Genomic DNA, 26012 nt, shown 5'->3' on the forward strand with positions numbered 1-26012 from the left:
GGAGGAAAAGAAATCTCATGTAATGAATCAAAGATTTTATTTGAATCTGGTCATCCTCTGCTCATCACTAAAACTGACATATTTTTCCTATAAAAATCACAGTTGCCAAGTCACTTTCAGAAGAATCTGTGGGGGAAATAACCACTTGCTCCTCTATTTCCCCACCCTAGTGGTTTTTACTCCTTGTGCTGTATAGATGAAGAATGAGTCTCTGTGAGCTAGGGTTCCTTTGTTCCTTTGGGGGGAAACCCGGCCACATGCTTCAGGTTGACCTTGCCGACAGCCTCCATTCCCCCATACCTATGGTGTTTCCAGATCACACATCCCTTTGGGGTCTGTTTTGTCCCTTCCACATTCCCCATCTCTACTGTTCAAGTCCTACTATCTCTCTCCAGGCTCAAGGCAGACACCTTCAGCAAATCCCACCACTCTTCTCTGTGCGTCTCATGGACTTGTGTTACAACTACTTTAGTACAAACATTTTATCTTTTAATACATAAACTGGGTTTCTTAGAAGGCAGGGACTAAGTTGGGCTAGTTTTGCAACCCAAGATAAGAGACTGAATCTGAGATGCAGTCAATAACTGTCTACTCTCTGACCAACTATCTGACCTGAAATCATCAGAACAATTTCCCACATGGCTTTTGGAAGAAAATGAACCAGAACTGTGATGGAGCAGGCAAATCTGTCTTTGGGCACCATCTATGCCTAGTCCTGAGAAACCTGCTGATACCCCAATGGCCCCAAACTACCCAAGCCTTGTTATTACTTACTAGTGTCTCCTTATAAGAGATCAAGATGGTGGAGAATGGTTGAAGTTGGGTTTCACCCCTTTTTTGAGTTCTACGTTTTACTTGTAAAGAATAAGGGCCCAGCTTCATGAAAGTAAAAAATTAAGTCATTTGTTGAATGAATTTACTAATTATGGGCCAGCACATATAGAGAAATGAACCAGTAGGGACTTCACAGAAGAGGGGTTGTCTGAGCTGAGGTTTAGAGCAAGTAATTCTTGAGCCTTAAGTTTCTCACCTATAAAGCAGAAATATCCACATAAAATCCCTGGGTTGTGCTGATAGTGAAATGAATGATATCTGTCTGTCAGGGTGATATAGACTTAATAGGGCAGCTATCTGGGGAATCTGGGAGAAAGGGTGATATAAATAGAAGAGTAATTTAAAGTCTGATTCCATATCAGATTATCCTTCCATTCTCCCTTGTACTCTTTCCATCCTAACTCTCACCAGGCCTGAATCCACACTGTTGGCTAGCCAAGAGGAAAGACTTGAAAGCACACATAGATCAGGATTACAGGGATGGCTGGAGATTTTAAGAGCCAAGAACTGAGGAAAAAACTGGTATTTGAAATAGGTACTGGTAGTTTTCTCAACTAAAGAGTTCTTGAAGTGATGGTGTTAGCTTTTGATACACATCTGTCAAAGTTTAATCTAAATATTAAATCAACTATGTCTTAAAGAAGTTTTCCACTCTTAACAAATAGCTATTCTTCTTCACAGGTCTGTTGTGTCAACCATTGAGGATTTTTCAGGTGGCTGTTGGCATTTCCAGAGATATTCGTAAGTTAGCAAGATTCTACTACACAAATACTTTCTGCATGAAAATACTGCTCTTTAAGTACCAAATATGTTTAAAAACATAAGCCTAACCTCTAAGGAATTTACCAATCCTAAAATCCCTAAACAGGCATATCTTACTTTACTGTGCTTCTCTTTATTGAGTTTTGCCGATATTGTTTGTGAGTGTTTATATGTGTGTGTGTTTAATTGAAGATTTGTGACAATCCTGTGTCAAACAAATCTACGGGAACCATTTTTCAAATAATGTGATCAATTTATGTCGTGTTTTTGTAATTCCCTATTTAAAACTTTGCGTTATTATATTTGTTATGGCAATCTGATCTGTTACCTTTGTGTCATTATTGTTTTGGGGTACTATGAACCACACCCATATAAAACGGTGAACTTAATTCATAAATGTTGTATGTGTTCTGACAGTGCCAACCAGCTATTCCTCAATCTCCCCCTCTCCCCTCAGTCCTCCCTCTTCCTTGAAGTACAAAAATACTGAAATTAGACCAACTGATAACCGTACAAGGGTGTCTTAAGTATTCAAGTGAAAGGAAGATCCATACACCTCTCACTTTTTATCAATCTAGATAGACATCATGGAGTGAAGGAAACTGTTGAAACATGAAAAGCTGAAATCTAGAACTCTTTCACCAAACAGCCAAGTTGTGAGCACAAAGAGAAATTAAGGAAGGAAGAAAAATGAAAGTTCTACTTCAGGGGACACATGAATGATAAGAAAGTAAAATAGCGTTGTGATGATATGGAAAGTTTTAATGGTGTGAATAGAAAAATCAAAGCAGTCGCAACACTCCCTTAAGCCAAAGCCTTTTCAACTCTATGAAGTTTGAGAGAACTGAGGAAGCTGCTGAAGCACAGTCTGGAGCCAGTAGAGGTTGGTTCCTAAGGTTTAAGAAGCCATCTCCATAACACAGAAGAGCAAGGTGGAGCAGAAGATGGTAATGTAGAAACCACAGCAAATTACCCAGAAGATTCAGCTAAGATCACCGATAAAGGTGATTGAACCAGGCAGCAGGCTTTTAATATAGATGAACGGCTTTATCTCAGAAGATTATGCAGGATTTTCATAGCTAGAGAAGTCAATAACTGGGTTCAAAGCTTCAAAAGATGGGCTCTCTTGTTAGTTACGTGCTGCATCAAACCACTAAGTTGAAACCAGTTCTCATTTGTCATACCCAAAATCCTAAGGCCCTTAAGAATTATACTAAATCTTCTCTTCTCATGATTTATAAATGGGACAACAAAGCCCAGAAGTAGCTCTTCTCTTTACAACATGGTTTACTGAACATTTTAAATGTGCTCTTGAGATCTATTTCTCAGGAAAAAAAAAAAAGAGATTCCTTTTAAAATATAACTGCTCATTGATAATGTACCCAGTCACCCAAGAGCCCTCACAGAGATATACAATGAGATGAATGCTACTGTATGCCCACTAACACAAAAGCTATTCTGCAACTTTCAAGCCTTACTATTTAAAAAATACATTTCATAAGGCTTCAGCTGTCAGATAGTGCTTCCTCTGGTGGATATGTGCAAAGAAAATTGCAAACCTTCTAGAAAGTATTTACCACTCTAGATGCCACTAAGAGAATTTGTGATTCATGGGAGGTCAAAATATGAACATTAACAGGAGTTTGGAAGAAGATGATTCCAATCTGCAAGGATGACTTTGAAGGGCTCAAGATTTCAGTGGAAGAAGTAACTGCAGATGTGGTAGAAAGAACATGAGAACTGGAATTAGAAATGGGGTCTGAAGATGTTATTGAATTGCTAAAATTCTATGATAAAACTTAAGTGAATAAAGCATTGGCTTCTTAGGGATAAGCAAAGAGTATTTTCTTGAAATAGAATCCGTTCCTGGTGAAGATGTTGTGAGTATTGTTGAAAAGACAATGAAGGATTTAGAATATTATAGAAACTTAATTGATAAAGTAGGGCTTGAGAGGAGTCTGATTTTGAAGGAAGTTCCACTGTGGACAAAATACTATCAGCAGCATGCAGGTGACAGGTCTTTCATGAAAGGGAAACTCTTTCATGAAGAGTCCACTGATGTACCAATCTTCATTTTTGCTTTATTTTCAGAAATTGTAACAACTACCCCAACCTTCAGTAACCACTGTCCTCTTTAGTGAGCAACCACCAACATGTAGTCAAGACCTTCCATAGCAAAAAGATTAAGAAAAGACTGAAGGCCTGGGGGATTATTAGTATTTTTTTTAAAATCAGTATTTTAAAGCAATATAGTAGTTTTAATATTGGGTTTTTTAGACATACTGCATAATGTACATACTATACACAACCTATAGCATAAACAAATTTTATATGTACTAGAAGCCAAAAAATGTGTGAGACTTGCTTCATTGCACTATCTGTTTCTTTGCAGTATTCTCAAACTGGACCCTCAATATCTCCAAGGTATGCTTGTATTACAATTCAAGGATGGCATTTTGGTAATAAATGTGACAGAAAAATTATTGATAAGGTATAGTAGGCAAGTATGTTCCAACAGGCTTTTCTTAAGTGAGTTTGATAAATATCTCTACTTTTTGAAGAGTTAATGCATATTCATGGTACAAAATTTGAAAGAAAAAGAATGCATTAAGAAATACATTACCTTGCTTTGATTTTTAAATCCTAATAGGTAAAGGTACAGTGCACTGTAGATTATACACAGAATAACTTAACACAAGAATAAAACAGAACAGAGAGACTATTGAGTAAGTTTTAATTCACAGTTGGGAAAAGAAATGAAATGGACAACTCAGTCTGTAGAAAAGACATTTAGGAGAAGCAAAGTTTAATAATAGATAAAATACATAGATCTCAATGCTTAGTCCTCCCTATATTAATAGTGAATACTTGCAATAACTACAAGGTAGCTTAATTAATCCAATTTACTAATGAAGATGACATTCGTTTTCTTGAGTGTGAATCCCAGTGCATCTTCTTACCAGCTGGAGAATATTAAGTACATTTATTAAAAGTTTTGAGCCTAACTTTCTATATCTATAAAATAGAGATAAGCAATATGAGCATATAAATAAGTTACTGGCCATAGTGTTTGGAACATGAAAGAACATAATAATTCTTTTGTATACTTGATAATTAATAATTGATATTCAATACTTATACTTAATACTTCTAAGTTGTATACTTGAACCAATCAGATCTATGACACAAAATAGCCAAAGAGACTGACTCTAGTTTTACATTCTCATGCTCAAGGTCTAACTCCAAGCTAAGGCATCTCAGCCCTCACCCTCCATGACTGAGGTTTTATTTCTTAGCAAGGAAAATGCAGCCCAAGAATCCCATTTGCCAATATGTATGATCATGTCATTAACATGATTGTGATTAGGTTATAAAGACATATACTCATGTCAAAAAAAAAAAAAGAGAGAGAGAAAAGAAAGTGTACTCTATTTCCATTTTCCATCTCTGATTGCCCGATTCTGTGGGTCTCAACATTCCTCTATTCACTCCACAGTCCCATGAAATATTAATTATAGAAGTTTGTAACCTTCTATAACATGGTTAAACACTTTTCCTGTTAACATAATTAACATGTGACCACTCAGAGGCAGGAAGAAAAACTCTCTTGAGTTTAGATGTTTTCAAAACCAGATTAAATATTAAGCCAATGGGGCATCTGGAAAAAGCACCCAGAACATTTCTTTAAGAAAAGTACTGACCTAAACTTTCTCAGGAATAGCGCTATGTAAGTCAGGAATACTTTGATAGACCCTTAAGGATGAAAGCTAAGCCCTCCAGGGACATTCTGGAGTAATGGAGTAATGCCAGTGTTCAGTTAACTGAGCATTCTGGGGGTTAAAAGGATGGAGGCCTAAGCTGTGTACTACTACCAGACGCAACTACAAGTAAGTGATATAGAAATATTTGGAGATTAAATTTAAAGGGCATCCAGATACTCATAGTTGTAAGTTTACAAAATATTTCCAAATATCATCTGAGATGACACACATAGAATTTGCACTGCATCTTGATCGTGCATGTTCAGTTTCAATCCTCTACAGTAAAGGCAATTTATTGGCACTCTTTCCTCTCTGGAGAGGGAGACATGCCTGGTTTCACCATGGAGAACACAAATTTAGACTTCGTGGTGGGATTCACACACCCCACATCTTGCTATCTTGCTAGTTCCTAGTTCAATTTATACAACTGAATCAAGTACAGCCCACTACTATTAGTTAAAAGTTTATACAAAAAAAAACAGTCATAATGTGTGTGGTGGTAAGCTGACTCACAGTGAGTTGTTCTGTTGGGTCTTCATCTGTTTTGCCACCTGGTGGGGTGCTTTCTGATACATATGCAGATAATGACACATCAGTCTTCCAGATAGGTTTGCTTAAGCTGTTAGCCATTAGCTGTTAATACGTAGCTTGGTTTATTCCATAGCAAAATCCAATACCTTTATCATTTTTTTGTGCCCTGTCATAAAGACATATAGAACCAGAACTTTCAACTTCACTTGTGAAGCAGAGATTGAACTCAGCAAATGCAATATGAACTGAACATTGAAATTCTGATATTAATTTTTTAATGTAAGGAGATATACTTCTTATGAATAAACCAGGAAGCAACTTGATCACAATAAAACCTTGAGAACATGTGAGTTAGTGTGACTCAAAAAGCTCTGGATAGAAACATCACATCAGGTCCTATCAAGTGGCAAATTCTTATGCTAAGGAAAAGAGCATTAAGCATAAATTTCTGAGTATTGGAAATGTGTTTTTAAAATTGTATTGAAAGGAATATGTACCAAAGAAGCACCAACATATTCCTTTGTAATGATGAAATTTGTCTTAAAATTTAGGTAAAAATCCAGGATATCTAGAAGCAAATTATAGAGAATGCAAAACCTATCCCTCTTAAAGTAGGTATTCAGCTTATTGAGCCATGTGGTAGTAATGGATACAGTGAACTGTTGTTATTTTTGCAGTATCTAAGGGGGAGAGTGTAGATGAATCCTTCCTTCTCTGAAGTGCTTCAGTTCACTATGACAGGAATCAATGTATTCAATCTTATTCAAGATTTCTCTTAGAATCAAGATAACACGTGGATGTGTGGATCAATTTGTGCTGATAGTACCCCCTGCTATATCTGGAAAAATGTCAAGCTTTACTGCCTATATATATTTTTTAAATGAGTTGCTATTTGTATAATACAATATAATGCACTTGCTGTCTATAAAAATGAAGAATGTTCTATCTTTATATAGTAACAAAAACTCCACCAGGAGTTTTTTTGCTCTTCTATGATTTTTGTAAAGGAATTGGCAGCTGGCCCATCAGCCATTTTCACATAGAAATGAGGTTACTTCCCTCAGCAACATAATTTGTAACAGTTATGAACATCAGTAAAATCCTCTTACTTTTGCTCACCCAAGAGGCTGGTGTTCCTGGGTGCTTATTAATTGAAGGTGAAGGTATACAGTGGTACAAATTGGGATTTATAGTAAGAAAGAATACAAAACATCTTATATATTATTCAAATTCTAGCACAAGAAATAAGACTGTCTTCTAAGTCAGGATATTGCCTTGAGAAAAGGTTTCTCAAATAACTCTTTTCTCCTCAAAAATGAAAAACCAAGCATACTAGAGCTACCGGGGAAACATAAAACCCAATTCTACCCATGATAGTCTTCTATATAAAAGATTATTTTATTGAATTACAACTCAGTGAGTAAATTTTAGCAATTTTATTAGAATTTTATTATTTTATTAGAACTTTCTAGTCAACTTGACGAGCATATCCTACAAATGGCAAATGACGGTGTAGATCTTATGTAATCTGAAATTTTTCTTACTTATATACATCAAACTAAGGACTAGAAATTGATGATGACATGAATATAATTATATCCAAAAAAATTTCCATATTTTTTGATATCTTTGAACAAAACTGCAGAATATATTGTTTTATATCACTATAATTTAATTTGTTCTTATTAATTTAGGATTATAATAAACTATATTTTCATTCTACATTTATCCAAAAAGCATGATCTCCTCTCAAAGGTTTGTAATGCATGCTGTATTAGCCTAGTTTGAGGAAAATAGAATGCGATTTTCCCTAAGGTTAAGGGCTGGGTTCAAAATCTAAACCAAGTCTAGCTTTCCAAAGATCTGGTGCTTAAGTTCCAACGGCAGCAATTCAACACAAACTCTGCCATAAAGGTAAGTGAATCTGATGAAGGCCTTCGTTTGCTTTTCATTTTAAACCATGTCTTATAGGTTTTGATAAAATATAATGTATGTTAAAGAGCAACTTGAAAAGCTATGGCCTCACATAATCACTCAATGATATAAAACAAATGTAGTAACTTGGTCTAAATTGTAAGAGCACATGCTGAACAAAATTATTTCAAATAGACATTCTTCTTATGCTCGATTGGATCTTGAAGATGCAACATGTCTGTGTCCAGTGTATTAAGTTGTGTCACCTCACCTGCTATATTCTTCCAATGGGCACTTCCTCAATATCCATTTGCCAGCCTTTTTTGAAAATGTTGGTCCCTACTCCCAACATCTTAGCCTCTCTCTCTTCCTCATTATCCCTCTACTTATCCAGTTATTTTCATGTTCTAATGTGGTACCAGATTCATTTTTAAGGTCTTCTCCATGAGAGGACACAGGTAGTGTGGACAATCCTTACATGAGTAGCATTTTATCAAAGAGTACATTGGTTATTAGAGTTGGACAAATTAGAAAGATTGTCTGATTCAAAATTAGTTTTGCTGCCAAGTAAATCTGCTTCTCCTAAGAGGAAAGTCTGTCTCACAGTCACATCCCTAAGTCCCACTGGAATGTGTGAGCTTGCTTCTGGGAAGCAAAGGAACTAGAGTTCTTTCAGATTGCTGCAACTGCTGCAGGTGGCTATAGGGCTCCTCTCTGCCAATTAGATGTAATCATTTCTCAGCTATCTGGGTAAGCCTGGGTGCACACTTCAGCAAACTGGCCACTTTCCTTTCCCCACTCACAGCAAGTGCTCAGAGTAGATTCAGATTTGGATGTATACACTCTTCACAATTTAATTAATAAATCAACAAATATTGCAAGATGTTCTATAATGCTTCACAGACACATCCCTTATACAATCCTATTTCAATCTCCAACTGTCTTGCTCCTGCCAGAATCTCCAAGACACTGCACTTACACCCTGTTTTCAAGTAGGACTATGTCTTTGGACCAGTAACATATCCTTGGGTCACTTGAGTTTATGCCCCTTGATTCACAACCAAAGACCTACCTGAATACTCTCCACCTTGGAGGAGCTCCCAACAAACTCACACCAACTTTACAGAAATAAATCTTTATAGATATAAAATATTCAGCCAATTCCTAATATTTAATGAGACTTAGAGGATACATGCATTTATTTCTGGGGTCTTTTTGGCTAACAAACATTCTGGATCAGGATCAGCTCCTGTCAGAGAAAGGAGACAGGAAAGGAATAGAGGTTTGTTCAACCAAGTACCATTGTCCCTTCATATCTGTAAGGAATTAGTTCTAGGACAACCCCCTCATCCAAAGACACCAAAATCCCCAGATGCTCAAATCCCTGTGTAACATGGCACGGTATTTGCACGTAACTTTTACACAACCCTCCTATAATTTAAAACATCTCCAAATTATATTACCTAATATAATATGAATCTGTATAAATAGTTGTTATACTGCATTATTTAAGATATGAGGAAAAATCTGTACATGTTCAGCATGGATACAACTTTTTTCCTGGTTATTTTTTTCAAATATTTATTTTTTAGTTGTAGTTGGACACAATACATTTTTAATTCATTTTTATGTGGTGCTAAGGATAGAACCCAGAACCTTGTGTGTGCTAGGTGAGCGCTCCACCACTGAGCCACAACCCCAGCCCATCCTAGTTATTTTTGATCTGAAGTTGGTTGAATCTGTAGAAGCAGAACCCACAGATACAGAAAGCTGAATATACTGGAAAGATAAAAGATGACAGCTGGAGATAATGAAAGGCCTAATAATGAAAGCCTGAAGAAGTGAAAGTGGAGAGAGGAAGTGAAGAGTTGAGAAGCTGGGAGGTAGAAGGCAAGTCAACCATTGCAGAGTTATAAATTCAGAAAAAAAATTTGCATCAAATATGGCTAGTTATCTATTAGATTCTATTTTTCTCCTGGTTCTGGGAAAACAAAATTCTCATTTTTTTTTTTAAAGGGCAGAAATGTCATCAGTTCAAAACACTGAACTTCCTGAACTTGCTTTCAGCTAAAGGTGCAATATGACACCAGAAAGATGTAGAATATCCCTGGAGGCTTTCTTTCCAACCCCAAGAACAAACTCCCCAAACATCCCAAGAACAGTGCTCTTCCTCTCTGCACTCTCTGCTTCTTCCTGCCCCGTGAGTGGTCCGGTGCTTGCAGACTAGGCATTTGTCTTGCAACTATGAAGAGGAAATCTACAAGACCAAAGACAGAAGGAGCTGGAAGATGGAAGGAATGGAATTCCCAATGAAAGCCTTGTACATGGCATTTTTTGATATTTGAAACAGAGCACATTTCTAACAGATAGAATATGGCACATCTGGGAAGAGACCCACCAGATAAAGCACAATACTCCTGAAAATGTATCTAACAAAATAAAACTATTAGCTACCTCTTGCTAAAATGGTAAGGGACTGCCATTAAATTTCCAGTGAATGAGGGATGATAAATGGAAATTAACCGAGTTACTCATTGTTATGTAAAATGAGCAAAATAATTTATCATTTCTATTTGGGGTTCTGTCTGTGGTATTTTAGAAAACCTAGGAATATAAGAGAATTCCCAAGTTTTCGTACAACCTGAGTCTGCAAAGTGTGTCTATTTTTTCTGTAGAAGATTTTAAGTTCTTCAACTTTAAATAGTACTTCCTTAGGTGTGTTTAGAATCCTCAATCTGGCTGAAAATCATAATGTCATAATGTCAATATCATAATGTCCTAATGTCAATATTAGCAACGTCATAATCCTCTAGGTCATTGAGCCAAAGGATACAATCAAACAAACAATCACAGTCTTACAGTTCAATTCAGCCCCTACTTCTGTGGTTCTTGCATCTTTTAACACCTAGAAATAAATTTAGTACCTGGATAAGGAACTAATACCAATAATGCTATTCACGCTGCAGGTTCCTTAACATTTTGTTGTCTAGGCAGATTGCAATGCTATACACTCTAGGTGAATTGTGAAGAATCTATTATGGACTCTTGAGAATCTAAGAATTATGTGGCAGCCCAGTTGTTCTGATTCCCAAGTCATGCTGTTTCATAGATTCAAATCTACCTTAGGTAAACTTGGCATTTATAAGTGACCTCTTTTAGGAAATGTGGATATATTTTTGTTAACAGTAATATGTAGTAAAAAAAATGCTAAGATTCATATCAGAAAAAGGTTTGACTTCTGTTAATTAAAATGCAAACACATTTATAGTATATACATAATACACAGTTGGACAAAATAAATTTATCAGAAAGAAAATTTTTTTCCTGTTTGGACTCACTGTTTCAAAACTGCATTAGTTTCTTATTCAAAAATAGATATCAACATAAGTACCATTTATTACATCAGCACTACCAACGCCTTTGTTATCCAGTTTGAAAGAACAGATCAGCCGTCAGTTTCACCTTACAGAAAATCATTTTCTTCTGTTTTGATAGTTGAAATGTTAGAAGGAAAAAGGACCCCATGGGGCTATGCCCATAAGCAGGAGATGGATGTATTTCAAATGACAGTGCTGTTCCAAGGAGACTGATAGGATTTTTATTCCAAGGATTGGCTCAATAGTTCATTACTGAGAAAGTGTGTTTGATCAGGCAAGACCTTCAAATCTGAGCTCCTCTGTGGTCTGAGGAATGCTAATGACTGTCTGACAGCTTGTCACAGACATTGGATTTTTTCCCTGGCGTCCCTGGCTGGTTTTCCTTTCTGGCGGTTGTGATGCTACGGAGTGCCAAGAGGCACCATACTATGATCTTGAGAGGATTCCGTTACCAGAAAACCTTCTTTCACTGTGATCTCTATATTACATCTCTATTCCAGGTCTCTCTAGAATATATAGTTGCACTAGGATGGATTTAATTTGCATTTGTGTGCTATGTCATCTTTTTTTTCTTACTTTATGAATTTATGCCCAATTTCCCCAGTAGATTGAAGTTCCAGGAGGGTCCAATTATCTTTGACACAGAGAAGTTCCCCAGAGATTGTACCTTTGACTTAGTTTATGGTCTTAAGAACAGTGTTTCCACCCCAAACTCTCTTGCAGCCTAGAAAATGTCCTAAATTGAGTGGGAAAGAGGAAGGGATTGGGAAGAAATGAAAACCAATTCAAAGTCACAGTGCCCATGGTACCCATCCCTGAAGATGGAAAGGATGCTAGGCAAGAATTCTTTGCCTCTCTGGTCTTGTCTCATTACAGAGTGCCTCACAGAGCTGCTCACCAACCAGCACCAACCACTTTTTTTATGGGGCAAAATTATCTCATGCACAAATTATAATGATTCTCATGATAGATGATGCCTAAAAAAAATCCTCAGAGGCAATAACAAATTGGAGGTTATGGGGGAGTGCTTCACAAATGTCCCAGCCCAGGGTACAAACTCATGTTTGCTCCAGTTTATGCAGGATTTGAGAGGCTTTGGCTTCCACTTCTTCACCCTCCCTGGAGTATAAAGAGCTATGGTTATTCTAGTTTTTGATGAGTGCAGTTGTCTATGTGAGAATAATTCCAATAGGACTAAGTGATTTTTTAGACCATGATGGATGGGCATCATTCCTACTGGGGTTTATAGGCAAAATATAACCTGCAGTGCGGAGAAAGATAGATATTGTTATTTCTCAGGACCAATACATGTGGTGGGCATCAGAATAGTGAATGTGAGGGAGTCATATCTCAGTTGATTGTGATAGTAGATACAGAAAACAGTGTATGCAGAAATCAACACTGGGCGGGGCACATACCAAAAGCTGAGGGCTTGATGCAAAGTTTGAGCAGAGCAGAGTATATGGCTAATCTGGAAAATCTATAAAAATGAAAAATGGGATAAGGTAGAACCTCGTTTCTTTTTTAAAGTCCTAAAAACTGCTCATTTTGGGGTTTCTGTTACAGATAATACATAGGAGTGAATAAGGCAGAAAGTGAGACTGAGTATTACATGGGCTAAAACCAAGTGTCTGGGAGTTGAGAATGAGGACCTTTCGTCATGTCCAATGTAGGCAGAGCCAGTGAATGGGAGGCCCAGGACACACAATCAAGTAAATGCCAACTATGTGTTTGGGGGCATTGGGATGACCAGGAGGCTGCTGTTGGAATGTTCATCCCCCTATCTTACCCCAGTGCAGAATATGAGATCTTGTCTTGTTCCCCCCTATCTCCCAGCTGCCGGAGAGCTTGGCATATAACAGGTGCACAACAAATGTTTGCTGAAGAAGTGATTAATTAAACTGGCTAGTATTCCATCTCACTTTCATTATCAGACAGATGAAGAGGCAGCCATTCAGCCTATAAAAATCCATTCCGGATTTGCAAAGCATTAGAAGCCACCCGTTCAGGTAAGAGCAGAAAATCCCTCTTGTGCTTCTTACCGTTTTCTTTTTTCACACCCAACACCACTTATTTCCTTTCCCCTTTATCTGCAAAGAATCTGTTTTGTGCATGTCAAGTCCTAGCACAAGACTTCAGAGTGATGACTCACTTCCTGCCCCATCTCTCTTGAACCACACAGGTAGGTAGGGCATTGTCCAGCTCCTCAACATGAGGGCTCTTCTCAGCACCACCAAGATAACTGGGAGGTAATAACTGGGAGTAATGTTTCCCAGTACAGATAAGGCCTAGCAAAACAGCAGAGTAAAATATGGATGAGGGATGGAGAGGGCCTTCCTGTAGGATACTTTACATCATCCTGAAGCTCATCTATTATTGAGCCATGCGTCAGCCCTGATTTAAAGCCTTAGCTTGCTGCACAACTACATTCAGTAAGGCTTTAGAATGGCAGAGTGACTTCCTACAGGAATACTTATTTTTTTTCCCCCAGTGGTAGATTGTAGCCTTGTCACATTGTCTAGATAATTAGGATTCTTCATTATACTTAGGCAGATCTTCTTTTTTTTTTTTTTTTCAACTTATACCTAAGATCCTTAGCTGCTACCTCCAAACCTTTTTGAAATTAGGCAATGAAAAATAAGCTAATTCTCTATAGACAGCTTTATCCAGAAAAAGAAAAGAAGAAGTAGGAAATATGGAGAATTTGCAGTAGGTATGCTTTTGGTTTCCTGAAGTGAATCAGAATTCTGTTAAAATGCAGATAGATTTTTGACAAGATTACAATTGAGATATTATTAAATCACTAGCATCTACCAGATTATAAATTATTTGAGCAATTTTTCTCTCCAGTCCTCATCCTAAGCTTAACATAGTGACTTCATCACAGCCCTCACTGAAAAAGCATTCATTAATCAATGTGACATGAAAATTTGGATAAATTATTCCTATTTTTCTCAGTTTAACAAGAGAGAAACAAGCCAGTAGACAGAGGTGTATATTTGATAGAATATGCAAGTTCTCTTGAATATTTGGAATCTTGCATTTCTGACATGCAGAGCCTGTTAGGATTTAGCATCAGATTTTATGCAGTTAGGTTCTTCTGTGCATCTTACGTTTATCAGTTTGGCATCTTTTTCTCTCGTGCTTTTTACTGCAATACTCATGCATCTTATTAATGCAGACAGATATTTTTAAAAAGTGGAGGAATAGATTACCTCCATGATCAGACTAGAGACGGTGGCAAGAGAGGAGGGAGTTCCTTCTGAATGACTAGATCCATTTTGATTTGCAAGAGGATTCTCTCCCCTGACTGTCTCTTCTACTCCATCAGCTGTGCTGACAGAAAGTATTCAGAACAATATACGAAAATTCAGAAATAAATATGCCAGTGGAAGAAAGGACGCATGTAGATGCCTCTTTTTCACTGAGAGTTTGTTCCTTTGGTGCTTTTACTTGATCCCATCCCACACTTTAGGGAATTGTGGTTGAGGACTTGGCCCTAATTATAAGATTCTGGCTGTTGAAGCTGTTGTTTATGCCTGAACAACTACTCAGAATATCACTGTAATTACACATCTGCCACTCTGAGCTCTGCAAAAATAGGAGCATGACATAACTGGGAAAGGTTAAAAATGTGCTGGTATCTCATTATAATTTCTATGTTTTAAAATTATTTTATTGCAATATTAATATCTTGAAGGCATAAAATTCTTTGAAGTATCCTTATGTATACTTTCTCCCCCTGAGAATATGTTGTAGGCCTGATGGTTACCATTATAACCAATTAGATACTAGAAAACAAGCAAAATGTTGTGTTGCTCACTGTCTTCTCTCTGTGCCATGCTCTCTGCAGGACTCCTCTCACAACATGTAGGCCCTAACCTCTGACATAGGTAGAAGACTGACAAATCATTATCTCTAATATGGACTTCTCTTTAGAGCTCCAACCCCACCCACTCCTGGACATTGCCCATTGATATCACACAGGTATCACAAAATTAGTATTTGAAAACTGAACTCATCCTCTTAACTCTGAACTTGTGCATCATCCCCTGCTACCCAACCAGTCACCCAGGCCAGAGTCCCATGCTACAGCCCTCCACCTCCATGCCTCGTCTTAAATATCTTTTCTATGCGGCTTCTCCTCCTCTTATTGTCACTGTATAGTCAGCCCTACCTAATCTCTTCCATGGACCATTGAGATTATGTCCTATTTTCCCCCCCCCACTTCTAGTCAAGACTAATGCAATTCTTGGCTACCAGAATGAGATTTTTAAATCACATGGGTGAAACTGTTATTTTCCTATTTAAAATCTTTAAGCAACTTTTTGTGGCCTGTAAAACTATGTCCTAATTATTTTAGATGGTATATATAATCCAACCCTTGCCACCTCTCCAACTTCAGAGACTACAAGTTTCATATATACCCTACATTGTAGTTCACAGAAAGAGCACATAAGCTTTGATTCATATCTCTACTGTTCATAGAAATCCATGTCACTCCATTTATAAAACATTCTTAAAATGACAAAATTATAGATAACAAATCAGTACGTTCTAGGGGTTAAGGAGGGATGCAGAAGGCAAGTGCGTACAGTCATGAAACGGTATTGAGAAATGTTTTGAATGTTAATGGCTCAATTTCAGTATCCTGATTGTGATATTGTGCTGTTTTGCAAGGAGTTATCACTGGTAGAAAACTGGAATCTCTCTTGCTTTCTGCAAGTTCTTATATCTGTACACAAATTTATAATTACCTTAAAATTAAGTTTAATGAAAAACATGACTGACACATTATACTAAATATATGTTGGTTTGACCAAATATTTCCAGGATTATTAAAAACGGACTTCTAGTGCCTTAGTCTGCTCCTGTTACTATAACAAAGGGCCTGAGACAGAACATATAAACAATGGAAATGTAAATGAAAGCTTGGTCCTTGTCTTCCACACCAATCTGATAATGAAGACAAGGTCTTGAGAAAAAGGAGAAAGAAGGTTCATTGGTTGGCTAGCAAAGAAGGAACACAGGGGATTCCTGTCGCAAAAGCTGTGATTCTTCCCAACAGCAGGAACAGGATGCTTTTGTAGAGGTGATTCAGAGAAAATGAGATTAGGGAGGAGAGATCAGGAAGGAGAAGATTGGGGAAAAGAAGATCAGAGAGGAGAAGTTTAGGGAAAAGAAGACTGGGAAAAAGAAAAAAAAAAAAAAAACATGTAAGTTTCAAAGCCACAAGGGATATAGTCAAGGCATCAAGTGAGCCCATTTCAGAAATGCACCATTTACAGTCCCAGGGCTGAAATCCAAGATCAAGTATCAGGTGCTGGTGTCTGGCAAGTCCCTATCCCTCCTTCCAGGATGGTGCTTTATTGTGGTATCCTCACCTGGCAAAAGGGCAAGAGGGCTTAGTTCCTTTCAGCCTTTTTATAAGGCTGCTAATCCCATCTAAAATGCCCCACTTCTTAGTGCTATCACATTGACAATTGAGTTTCAACATATAAGTTTCAGGAGGACACGTTCAGACCCTAGCACTCATAATTTCCTAGCTTTTTGTGATTTACATGGCCTTAATTCTCCAAAGTCTCAATTTACCTCCTGTGTATAGCGAGAGACAATATTTTCTAGCAAAGCTTCCCCATTACTTGCTGAGGCAACCAAATATCCCAAACATGCTATAAAAGCACAAAGACATTGGTTAGTAACCCCTGGGCTGCTCACCTCTGGTTCTGAGCAGCCTGCCCCAGTGTGCTGAGAAGCTATTATAATTTTCTGTGTGGGTGGTGACATGAAAAGAAGTTCTGCCTTATTGAGCCGTTTGGAGGATTAACTAAGATGACAAATATAAAAATCCCAATGCAGGGTCTGGACTATAGAAGGCATTAAAAAACATGTAACTGATTAGGAAATATTTTTCCCCTGCAAAAGAAGGGATTTAAATTTATGGCCATTTACCATATATCGGGGACTTTACATAACAATTCAAATCTCACAATGATTTTATGAATAGTATAAAATATAAATAGCATTTGATCCACAAAGAAAGTAAGTTTGGGAAAGTTCATTAACCTGTTCTTCACAGCCCATAGTGAATGATTAATCCAGTATTTGAACCCAGGGGTTTTCATTCTAGAGCCCAGTTCTTCACAAGGCAGATCTCGAATGCATTGATGAATTCGTTAATTAATAGGATCTTGGGAGGTGGTGTAGGAGGCGGGGCCAACTTGGAGGCAGCAGGTCATTGAGGGCATGCTCTAGAAGGGTATATCTCGTCCTTGGCCTGTTCCTCTTTCTCACAGAGCTGCCCAGTCATCCTGAGGGAGCAGTTTCACTCCACCCTGTGCTCCCTGTGCTCCCTGTTTTCCTTCACCACAGTCACACAGATAATGGAGTCAAGTGACCATCTCTAGACCATAAGCCAAAACCTTTAAAGTTGTTTATCTCAGGTATTTTTAAAAAATTTATTTATTTATTCTAATTTGTTATACATGATAGCAGAATGTATTTCAATCCATAGTACATATATAGAGCACAATTTTTCATGTCTCTGGTTGTACACCAAGTTGAGTCACACCGTTTGTATCTTCATACATGTGCTTAGGGTAATGATGTCCATCTCATTCCATAGTCTTCCCTACCCCCATACCCTCTCCCTCCCCCTTTGCCCTATCTAAAGTTCTTCCATTCCTCCCATATTCCCACCCCCACTATCTCCATTATGGATCAGTCACATATCAGAGAAAACGTTTGGTATTTGGTTTTTGGGGATTGGCTTACTTCACTTAGCATAATATTCTCCTACTCTATCCATTTACCTGCAAATACCATGATTTTATTCTCTTTTAATGCTGAGTAATATTCCTGTTCCAAGAAACCAGTTTCCCTATCTATTCATCTACTGAAGGGCATCTAGGTTGGTTCCACAGTTTAGCTATTGAGAATTGTGCTGCTATAAACATTGATGTGGCTGTGTCCCTATAGTCCTTTGTGTATAGACTGAGGAGTGGGATAGCTGGGTCAAATGGTGGTTCCATTCCAAGTTTTCCAAGGAATCTCCATACTGCTTTTCATATGAGTTGCACCAATTTGCAATGTATGAGTGTGCCTTTATCTTAGGTATTTTGCAAGAGCAACAGAAAGCTTACTTACTGGAAGTACTATTGTTGAATGAAAAACCTATCTTTGTATTGTAGGGAAGCAGAATATGTTAGCCTAAAATATGCCAGTTTTGCTCAAAGATTATCCTGAGTTGCAAACAAATAGTAGAAAGAAAACAATCCTCTTCTCTCCCGCCATTTGCCTAAAAGCAGGCCATAAAGTTCCATTTGTAAATGTGGTTTCTCCTCCTGTAGAGGAAGGGTAGGAAAGCTCAAACTCTTCATCACTGCTGACAACTCTAGACTCTTTCCAGCCTAGAGATGGCACAGAGAAGAATCTCAGCAACAAACTTTACTTTTCAACCCTATCTTTCATTCACATCTCTCACACTTTTACCCCTCCACAGTGTGCCCCCACCAGAAACCCAAACCCTTCCTTGTCCTCCACAATTTTTGCTAAGTTGCTACATAAGCCTATGTCCTAAACACCCATTGAAATACAGTTTCTCCCACATGTGCCTGTGCAGCATGTGCTAATAATGTTTCTCTCCTATTAATATGTCCTTTATCAATTTAATTTCCAGGGTTCGAGTTTAGAACCTAGGATAGTAAAGGAAAGGTTTCTTCTTCCACATACACCTCCCAACTATAATACAATTAGAGAGTTAAAGAGTAGGTAAGACTCAGGGTAGGTAAGATGCTCACAAGGGCTTCATTTCTATTACCAAAATAAATGCACTACCAATAACCTAAGTAATATTTTACATACTATTAGTAAATAGCTCTTTAGCCTAAGGTAACCCATCATATTCTTTGGGAAAGAAAATTGGTAAGATTTTGAAGTGGTTTGTCCCTCAAAGTTTCGTGTGTTGAAGGTTGATCCTCAGTGGGGGATGTGAGAGGTCCTTATGTCACTGGGGCACTGCCCTCAGAAGGGATTATGATAGCTTTCCTGGGGTACCTGAGCCCTCATATGAGTGAGTTGTTACAAGGTCAAGCCCAACCCCTGAATTGCTGTCTGGCTTCCTGTTGGATATCCGAGCTCTTCCTCCCTCATGCACTCCTGCCAACTGCCATGAGGTGATATAGTCAAGAGGGGCCCTTGAAAGAGACAGCACTGTGTTTTGGGGGTTTTCAGCCTTCCAAACTGAGTCAAAACAAACTTCTTTGGTCAACTAGTTGATGGTGTTATGATAGTAGCAACAGGAAATGTTGTAATACAATCTACAAGTAGTTCTCAGCTCAGAAGGTTACAGGCTTATCGCAGGGAGAAACTAGCAGAGGGAGGAAGGCAGAACCCAGGAGGAAGTCCAGTGCTCCAGTGCTTCCTGACCACCAGAGTTCCTAGAACAGGCACAGGAAGACTTGACCACTTTGGAAGTATTTATTCAATGTAGGTACCCTTCCTTTCCATCTGTTCAATGATACTCATGGCTTATACAGGCTAAGTGGCATTTTCTAAGAAATAACAGAATATTCAGATTAATAGACAATAGACCGAAAGAGGAGAGGGTGATCTGTGCAATTTTAAAGTGATAATAGCTAAATAAGATATAATCATCAACTTAATGATGAGGACTTCCATGAATTACCATAAAATGTTGCTTTGGATATAGTGACTAAGACAGCAGCCCTCTGCTTTCCCTGTCAGAGGAAAACATATTGGTTTGGCAAATGTTTTATTCACTATCAGTTGTGTGATTTGCAATAGACACTTTCCTACCCTTGGCAATGAATTCAACACAATCTCATTGAGTACCTACTGGGTATAAGGCCATCTTTTAGGCCTGAGAAATAAAAATAAGTCTCAGTACTTTCTCTTAAAGACAATAAAAAGGAACACATGAATGATACATAATTTATTATAATCTTTGCAGATTAGGATGTGTGAGCACATCTCATCCAACTGGAAAAATTTTCTCTTACATTTGAGATGACACTGGAAGGTAGGCAAAATTTAAAATACTCAGATAAGGAAAGGAGTTTTTTAGGAAAGGAAAAAGTGTGTCAAATATGAAGCAGATGAATTCGAAATGTCTCAGTCATTTCAGCTGCAGTGACAAAACATTATAAACTGTGTGAGTTATAAATTAACAAACGGATTACTCACTGTTCTAGATATGGTCAAGTACAAGATCCAGGTACTAGCAGATGTGGTGTCTGATGAGGGCCATTTTCTGGTTTATAGATGGAAGCTTCTTGCTGCATCCCCACATGAAGGAAGGGAGTAGCTAGCTCTCTCCAGTTTCTTTGATAAGGACACTAATCCCAATTATGAGGATTAACCCTTCATGATCTAATAACCTTCCAAAGACCCCTGTCTCCTAACATTACCACGCTGAGGTTTAGGATTTCACTATGTGAATTCTGGGGGAACCCAGGCATTCAGATTATAGCAGGGAAGAATCACGTGGTTGATAGGAACTGAAGGGACCATGGTAGGCTAGGGCTTGCTCTCCTATATGTTAGCCACAAGCCACAAGTCACTGAAATACTCAGCACTCAAAATGTGGCTAGTTTAAGCAGAAACTTACAGCAAATGTAAATTCACACCAGATTTGGAACACCTAAATTTTGAAAATGTAAAATGTCATTTTTTATTGATTTATATATTGAAATGTTACGTCATACATTAACTAGATTATAAAACATTAACCACCTGTTTATTTTTTTTCCTTTTTAATATGGCTACTAGAAAACTTTAAGTTATATATGTGGCTCATGTTATTTTTCTACTGGGTTTCACTGTGTTATATTGCCTAGCTACTGGGCACAGTGGTACACACCTATAATCCCAGCAACTCAGGAGGCTGGGGCAGGAGGATCACAGGTTTGAAGCCAGCCCCAGCAACTTAGAGAGGCTGTAAACAATCTAGTAAGACCCTGTCTCAAAATAAAAAATAAAACGGCCTGGTAATGTGGCTCTATGAATGCACCCTTGGGTATAATTCTGGTACAAAAGAAATAAATTATTGCCTAGGTTGTATAACAGTGTTTAAAAGGCACTTCTCCCTTAATATTAGCTTTTAGAAAGGTGAGGAGGTTGTGACACCATAAAAAAGGTAGGGCACATGCTACTTTTGTGATAGTGCTTCATAATCAGAAGCAAGAACCAAGGGGTGGGAAAGGACTATAACAAAAGCTACTCTGTTTGAATGGGTGCTTTACAATTTTATTTGTAGTACGAATAAATGATAAAAGCGATAACATCATAAAGAGGAAAAATGAACAATTTACTAAGTAGAAATTAAACAAAACATTCCTGAACAGTGGATCAAAGAAGAAATCAAAATATATATAAGATAGACAAAAATGAAAACTCCTCATGCCAAAACTTATGGAATACAGCAAAACTCATAACTCAATGTCTTCCCTTTCCCACCCCCCCAAAATAGGCAAAGATCCTTTGAATAAATATTTTCCCAACATAAAAATGGCCATTGGCAATATGAAAAGGTGTCCAATATCACTAATCCTCAGGGAAATGTAAATCAAAACCACAAGATATTATCTCATACGTTAGAATAGCTATTTTCAAAAAGTCAAGAAATTTACTCTACTGTCATGTATATCTAAAAAGAAATAGCCTAAAAAAATCAGTGTCAGCAAGGATATAGAGAAAAGAGAACACTGTACACTATTAGAGGGAATGTAAATTAGTACAGCATTATGAAAAATAATATGAAAATTCTCTCACACACACATCCTAAAAATAAAACTACTGTATGATCAAATATTCTACTTTTGTGTATTTACCAAAAGGATATAAAGTCAATATCTCAAAGAGCTATCTGAACCCCCATATTCATTGCAGCCTTATTCACCATCACCAAGATATGAAAATATCTGTTTCCTTTGATAGATAAATGGATCACAAATCCTGCCATTTGCAATAATACAGATTAACCTAAACCACATGATGCAAAGTGAAATCAACCAAGCATAGAAAGATAAATAGTGTATGATTTCACTTAAGTTAAAACCTAAAAAAAATCAGTATCTAAAGAAGTTGAGTTCATAGAGGCAGATAGAACAGTAATTGTGGGGTGTTGGTCAAAGGGAACACATTTGCAGTTAGAATTTGACTAACTTCTGGAAATCTAATGTATAAAATGGCAACTATAGTTTATTTATTATATACTTGAAATTTGCTGAAAGATCTTAAGTGTCCTTACCATAAAAAAGTGACTGAGTAACTTGATTAGTAAAACCATTTCACATTGTATATTCATATTAAAGCATGTTGTACACATTAAATACACACAATGTTTACTTGTCAATCATACTTCAATGAAGGGGAAAAAGATTATATACATATGAAAGAAAATGCATAGAAATTTCTGCAAGAAAAACTTGTTATTATTAGTCAATCTCTCTAGCCTTCAACTTTCATTTTCCCTTGGAAATGATTGTTCTTCATAATGGAATTGTTAAAAACTAAAGGTTGCTTAGGAACCCAGCTATTGAGTTTTTTTCATACTGTCTGAAACTTTAAGTACTTCAGCATAGATAGTGTGATATGTAGGTGTGTGTTTAAATTGGCTTTAATCCATACCCAAGGAGATGTTTAACACCCAGAGTCCTCCAATCATACATTCACACTTGAAAGATGGATTGCATGTGAAAGTGCCTTACTCTGGTTGACATTTCTGCAAGAGCTTCAAAAATTGTTAACTGAATCTTCACTTAGAGAGCTGTAAAGGGAGAGTAGAAGACCATTTTCCACAGTGAAATGAGTGCTGCCTCCTCACTCTCAGATGAACAGGTGTGTGAGAACCCAAGGAGCCTAGCAGCCAAACACCTTGAGAAAAGACTTTAAAATTTGCAACCTTGTCCTGCACTCTTCTCCTTAATGGAGTGTTTTATTTTCTGTTTCAATTATGAACTTCACTTTTCTTCCAATTAAAAGAAGAAGTAGTTTTCATTTTGCCTTGGAATTAGCCTGCTTATAATAGATACTGGTACATGTATCTTGGTCTGAGGCTTAAGTACATGAGAGGTTGTGGGAAGACACATACCTCAGTGACTACACATCTTGGTTTGCCCAGGAGGGTTCCAGTTACATTCATTGTCCAGTTCATTATTAATAAAGCCAATATTCACTCCTAAAAGTATCTAAGTCTGAATGATAAATTATGTGGCTACTCTTTTGTGGTTTTGGTTTTTGCTGTGTGTGGGTGCTGGGATTGAACTCAGGGCCCCTCAGGCATGCTAGGCAAGCACTCAACCACTGAACTACATCCCTGGCCTCTCTGGACATTTAAAAAAACATGTCCATGAGTTCCTTGCCATTCTTGCCTTCAAGAGATAAAAACAGATTTTCCAACCTTTAAGTAGTGTAGACTGGATTTAGTGACTGGCATCTAGGAATAGAATAAGGAAGAAGTGACTGTGTCATGTAAGTCACCCATGCTCTTTGTTGGATCACTCACTCTAGAGGAGGCCAGCTTCTACATTATGAGGACACCCAGGCAGCCCTGGGAAACCCACATGGCAAGAAACCCAGGACGCCTGCCAACAGCCCTGGAGCAAGCCATCTTGGAAGTGGATCCTTTGGCTCCAGCCAAGACTTCAGAGACTACAGCCCAGCTGACAGCCTCGCTCCGGCTTCATGAGAGGCCCTGGGCTAGAACCATCTAGCTAAGCTGCTGGAAAACCAGTTTCCTGATTTTCAGGAACTGTGCAAGGATGTAAATGTTTGTTTTGTGTTGCTAAATTTTGAAGTCATTTTTAAGCAACGATAGAAAATTCTTATTATAGATAACTATCTATAGTTTCAAGCAATTCTCATCTTTAGACTTTACTGATATTTACCAAGGAGGTCCGAAAAATAAAGTGACCAAATTGCCCTTAGGTCTGCTTGAACTTCAAACCCTCTTGGTATGTTCCCATCCAGCATGGCAGAGCAAAAACTCACCACTAAATTACATTTAACAGCAGTAAGAGCTACACTCACTGGGCACTTATTTCTATGGAAAGTTTAGCTTAAGGATTTCATATAGGGTATCTGACGTACACTTCACAACAAGCCCCGTGAAATGTGTTCCTGTCACATTCCCGTAAAGGTAGAACAGCCGTTCCCACAGCAGCCAGGTTGTGGTGGAGCCAGTTCTCAGCATATGTCTGTCTGACTTCAACCTCTCCCTTCTCAACACTTAAAAGTAAGCTTTATTGCCTTGCAGAAATGAGTTCAGAAAAATGATATAACAGATTTTGACAAAAGGCCATGAGCAAATGCAGAAAGTCTTTGTCTGGAAGGGGTATTAAATCTGAGGTTTCATATGCTCTTTTACAATCTTTTTTTTTTTTTTTTTCCAAAGCAGATGATACATTTCACATGGTTGGAAACAAAATGTATTTCAGTGAAATCTCTCACCTGTACCCCCAACCACCTAGTGCTCCTTCCTGAAGGCATATCTTTCCAGAAATGTTCTCTGCATCTATGACTATATGTACATACCCTCCACAATCATCTTTTAATACATTAATGATAACATAGAACCTACACTAGCACCTTACCTTTTTGTGTAAGAATGACTTGGACATCATTAAATATAAAAAAGTATATTCATCTTTTTTACAGCTGCATTATATTCTAGTAATTATGTAACCATTGATGTAATAAGTACCCTGTTAATAACCATTTACATTTTTTACCCTGTTATTATTTCAAAACATAAGCCAAGATAGCCACTCTCCAGTACTGCCCTGGCCAATAAAGGTTAGCTTTGGGTACATCCATTAGGGGAGTCACAATGAGGAAATGAGACAAAAGGAGAGAGAGAGAGAGAGAGAGAGAGAGAAATGTATCACTTACATATCCCAGAGAGGTCAGGAGTGCGATAAGAGGCTGATGGGACATCCGGAGGCAACAGGGAGTCCCCAGAGAGCAGCTGGGGAGCGAGATAGAGAGGAGCCCAGGGATCACGCCCTATTAAAGTCCCCAGGCATCACTCAGGCTTCCATGAGGTTTTATAGATTGGAGGGCTCCAAGCAAGCCCGTGCATGGGGCATAGTCACGTGACTCTCGTGTTGCCCATCGGGTTTATCACTGTCAGCAGCTGTGGGAAGCGTTGGGCTTGTGTCTGTGGGATGAGTGACACGTGGGCTCTATTGCAAACCACCACAAAGGGAGGGGAAGTTGGGGAGGACTGGGTTTCAACTAACTTATGTCAGGAGTAAAAACAGATGCCGGCCAACTGTATTAAACAAATTTATGACAGTACTGAAACCGTGGGCTTCTTCGTCTATTCTGAGAGTGTGATTAGAGCAAAAGAGCACATTATTTTTTTTTCTTTTCTTAAATAAATTAGTAGGTTTTCATCTTCTAATCTATTTTATCGGAAAATAGCTGATGAGGTGGTTTGAACCTGGCAGGCTTATTAGTTTGGTATTCAGCACATTCTCATTTGTGCAATTAAGGAAATGGTAGCTACTTTTTTATATAAAAAGTTTTTCCACAAACTTCCTTCATGCTCCCTGTTCTTTCAACCCACCCCTTCCTCCTTCAGTCTTAGACACTCAATTCTGCAGGCGGGAGGGTGGGATTCATCTTTGCCCTGCTCTATTTTCTCTCCTCCACACTGTGGTAAAATGGTCAGAAGATCCTGAAGTGACTTCAGATGCTCTTTCTTGGTTGCCAGGACCATGGGCCAGCGGGAGGGATGCTCCTTCTCACAGTAGAAGATCTCCCACTCACACCAGTTGCTCAGGGGGCCCTTCTCTCCCCTTCCTCACAT

At 38.0% G+C, this 26012-nt stretch overlaps 2 long non-coding RNA genes across 3 annotated transcripts in view; one reads left to right on the plus strand and one right to left on the minus strand.

The window, feature by feature from the left end:
* Positions 1–25216, minus strand: part of LOC114106047 (uncharacterized) — a 79456-nt gene extending 54240 nt beyond the window's left edge. For both annotated transcript variants that reach the window (XR_003585138.2, XR_003585139.2), the window contains exon 1: positions 25091–25216. This is a non-coding gene — a long non-coding RNA (uncharacterized lncRNA). The remainder of the gene's footprint in view (positions 1–25090) is intronic.
* LOC114106048 (uncharacterized) overlaps positions 1–26012 on the plus strand; it is a 41922-nt gene that overhangs the window by 10734 nt on the left and 5176 nt on the right. Inside the window, exon 3 of the long non-coding RNA XR_011707622.1 lies at positions 1516–1575. This is a non-coding gene — a long non-coding RNA (uncharacterized lncRNA). The remainder of the gene's footprint in view (positions 1–1515; positions 1576–26012) is intronic.

Source organism: Marmota flaviventris, chromosome 1 (genome assembly GCF_047511675.1).
Source record: "Marmota flaviventris isolate mMarFla1 chromosome 1, mMarFla1.hap1, whole genome shotgun sequence".
In the NCBI taxonomy this organism is placed as follows: Eukaryota; Metazoa; Chordata; class Mammalia; order Rodentia; family Sciuridae; genus Marmota; species Marmota flaviventris.